The sequence below is a fragment of the Gavialis gangeticus genome, unplaced genomic scaffold, assembly GCF_001723915.1.
Source record: "Gavialis gangeticus isolate Ggan-Ray unplaced genomic scaffold, GavGan_comp1, whole genome shotgun sequence".
Classification (NCBI taxonomy): domain Eukaryota; kingdom Metazoa; phylum Chordata; order Crocodylia; family Gavialidae; genus Gavialis; species Gavialis gangeticus.
This window is the reverse complement of record NW_017729030.1, coordinates 10,917,982-10,921,981: the sequence shown is the minus strand read 5'-3', so window position 1 is coordinate 10,921,981 and position 4,000 is coordinate 10,917,982.

Below are 4,000 nucleotides of genomic sequence, written 5' to 3'. Positions count from 1 at the left end.
AGGTCCCTTCCGACTCACTGATTCTATGATTCTATGATTTTCTGCATTCTGGATCATTCTCTGGGACTTTCATGATGAGATGTTCCACAGAATGCATTATTATACAGAAGAGTCATGGGGCTTGAACATTGTGCTTCCCACAAATCCATTTTTCATTATTTTTGTTTTCTGTGGAATATTTCAGTATTTCACTGAAAAAAACAAACCCTGAACAATTTCAATTTTTTAAATATCAGGTGAAATAGAGTCTGGAAAAAAATATTTCTGTTTTAGCCTTTTTGCCAAAAATTTGATATTTTCTACACAACTTTCACCTATTATCTGATTAGCTTTAGCTTTAGGGAATTTGGTGAGGGAGTAAAATGGTGTTTTAGAGGAGAATCAGGCCATTAAGCAGATGATGAGCGCTTTTTGTTCGGTGAGGAAGAAAGGCCAGGGATTGCCTGGAAAGGAAACCTGCAGCGTGTCATTGGAAGTCATTCACAGTCCAAGCAAATGGGTTTTGGTACCTTAACAAAAGTGGCCCTTAAAAAAGGCCTGAGTGTAGTTAGATGTTGTAAAAAGAATTAAGGTTTGAGCTGTTTTTCTCTAGGATAGGTTCCTTAGTTCTCCTTAGGATTCTTTCCCTCCCCTCTTTCCTTTCCTTCACCAGAAAGGACAAAGGCAGCATTTTCTTTTTCAATTAGAATTTATTAAAATAATCTTATGACTGAAAAGTTTTAAGCTGCTTGTTCCCTACCCTCCCATTTGTGGTACAGGGGCTGTGACTGCAAGTGACTGCTGGCCAGCTGGACACTGTTTTTGCAAAACTGGAAGCTCTTTCAAAGCTCTAGGAGTAGAGATGTTTCTGAAGTTTTATTTCATTGTTTATCTTTCATCCAGAAGTGCAGTGTTTACTTAAATGTTACAAGCTCAGTGCTGTGAATTAACAAGTACTGTTGTAAATTAAGAACCTTGGCTTTAAACTGTTGGACCTAATGTTATAATTGAAAACAGCTCTACAAATGTTTATCTCTTGAGAATGAAATCTACAGAAACGCCCTACTTGAAAAACTGGGCATTCCAAAGAAAATTTTGAATGTATGTAAAACTAATGTCAAGGTATGTCTTTTTATTATCTCTTAGTGCTTATAGAAAATTGCTACATAGAAGACAGAAATATATCCACAAAATGAAAGTTTGGATGCCAGTTGTTTTCTTGGGTTTCTTTTTGTGATGCTTTTACATAGGGCTTTCTTCTTATAATTGGATGGTTACCTAGTTTCAAATATTAGACTGTGATGTACAAAGTATGGTTAAGATATTATTCCTCATAATTCCAAGGAGCTTACAGGTGGAAGTAAGGCAGTGGAAGATGGGAGGCATTGAGCTGCACTGTCTGAAAGATAGAGTAGATATTCTTAACAACTGGGATTTCAAACAAGCAGTTATTGGGAATGCAGTTTGACAGAGTATCCAGGAATAAATTACACATAAATCATTATAAGTGTTTGGGAACTGGTTCAAATCTGTAACACAACAAAAATTCAGTGCACTTAATCTGCTTTCAAAATGGCCCTAACTTGTTTAAGATAAACCTGGACGTATGTAGTATCAGACTTAACTGATTTAGGTTAAATCAGTATATTGAACTTCTGTCCCAGATCCCCTCCAGATTCAAGTTAACTCACAGTCCCCAATATCCCAGGATGCTTTGGATCTTCCCTGCAAACTCCCTCTCTCAGGTTGTGTGGGCTAGCCTTGGCCCAAGCTGTCTACTCCAGTCGAGCAAGAAGGCATGTTTTAGCGTTCCCCTGGCTTTTGTCCTGGTCCACTGCAGGCATGTGGCTGCATTTCTGGAATCAAAAGTGAATGTTTGTTCACTTGCTTATCAGTTTAATCTATCCAGTTTAGACTAACCTGTGAATCAATTCAACCTCAGGCTTTTTGACTGTTCATACTTAGTCCTGAAGTCTCAGCTCCCTTGTTCATGTGGGGCTCAGCATCAGAGAAATGGACATACAGTCAGTCATATGCGTACCCCTGCCCCTCATCCTCTTGCATGAGTCTCAGAAGCAGGCAGCATCCCTGATAGGTGGTTCCTTGCTAGGTAGAAGGGACTCCTCTAGGCGTATGTTTGAATGAAGGCAGCTAGGTAATAAATAGTGGCCAACAATAGTTAGTTCTTTGTAATAGGGAAAGGGATTCACACTCTGTTCAAAGCCTCTGGTCTATTTTTCAGTGTGATCCATCTTTCTTTGGAGGCATGTATCTCACAATCATAATCATACTACATGAAGACAGCACAAATTTTACAAGAAAAAAATACATTCCTAGTTTGCTCTCCCTTCCAAGGCATATATTAGAGGTTTTTGGCTTTGCATTTTTGGTTTATGTTTGGTTAAAAATATGGGATTTACATGTTATCCTTGTCTCCTGAAGAAAAGTCCATACCTGTGGTCCAGCTTGATCTGTGACAAGCAGTACTTAAGTTTCCAGCCAAGGATCCAGGACTCCAGTATTACCACTCTTAGGCTGTGTCTACACATATTGCTCTGGTGATGTTGTTACTGCACTGTCATTTAGTACTTCCTTTTGGAAATATTAAAACATGGTGCAGTAGCAGCCCGTATTGAGCTGTGTGTTGTTATTTTTAGGCACTACATCACCGTAGCAATGCACTATAATGAAGTAACTTATCATTATGGCGAGGTAGCTGCAGCATCACGGTTCTTGCCCATAGATGCTATGTTGCTGTAGTGCCCTTAGAATAATAGAATATAGAAAACTTGGTCTGGAAGGGACCTCAAGGGATGATCTAGTCCAGGGGTGTCAAACATTTGGAGCCCTACCATCCAGCCTCAGTTTCTGCCCCTGGGTCTGATCAGAAACACACAGGGCAAAGTGTGCTTGGTAGAAGTCATGTCTTAACAAGTTAGGGGCCAAATTTTTAGCAGACATGCCACAAATTAGCCCCATGCCCTCACTGAGTGCCACTCCGATCCCTTTTCTCTGTCATCTGCTACTCTGATTTCTGCTGTCTACTCTGTGCTCCCTGCTTGATCTCATGCTCTGCTTTCTGCTTCCTGCCATCTCTGCTGCTGTGCTGCCTGTCTTCTCCCTATTCTGAGACATGTCACACAGAGAAGCTGCCAGAAGTGTCTGTAGCACTTGTGCTGCAGGTTGGCTACTCATGGTCTAAACTGTTTCCTACAAATACTTGTCTAAAATTTGGGGATTCCAACTGTGTATGTGTACTTTGAGTTTTAAACCACACACACACATGCACATGCGCATAGTGTGTAAGTTGAAGGATCTGCTCTTTCTCCACTTTCTCTGATTGGAAAGGCATCTTTCAACATGTTCACCAGCTATCTCCTGGTGGGATCTCAGGCTCTGTACCTAGATCCCACCCTTTGGGGATTTGCTCATGATTTCAGAGCAAGAAGTGGTTTTTGATGTAGTTCAGGCCAAATCCACTGAGGGTTATAAAGGGTAGAATTGGTACTTGGACACAATTGCCATGGGTATCTTCTAAGTATAGTGGGAAAGACTGTTTTATTTCAGATCTCACTGCTGTCAAATGCTAATTTTAAGGGTCAAGACTATAGAGTGGAAATTCTGACTCATGACCTTGAAGCGATACAGAACAATACCATTGCTAAGCAAGTTATATTGTTGTTGGCTCCTTTTATTATGTTTTGTGTCATATACGTGCCTTAGGAGACCAAAATGTTCTGTGTGAGGCACTGGACATAGTGCTGTGGCTTGCCATGGTAAATAATAACATTCTTTAAACCACAATTGCCCCTGTTGGAAGAAAGCTACCAGTTGATTTATTCGCCAATAACTATGTGACTTCTTAACATAAATAGATATGCTGGTGACTTTATTTCACTGAGGACACTTATGCCTAGGGCCTATTTTAAATCATAGACCTAGCTTGCTAATATTGGCCTGATCATGGCAGGGGCTGCCATGTTCACACCCAGATCATGGCATCCTGCCCCCCCGCCCCAAG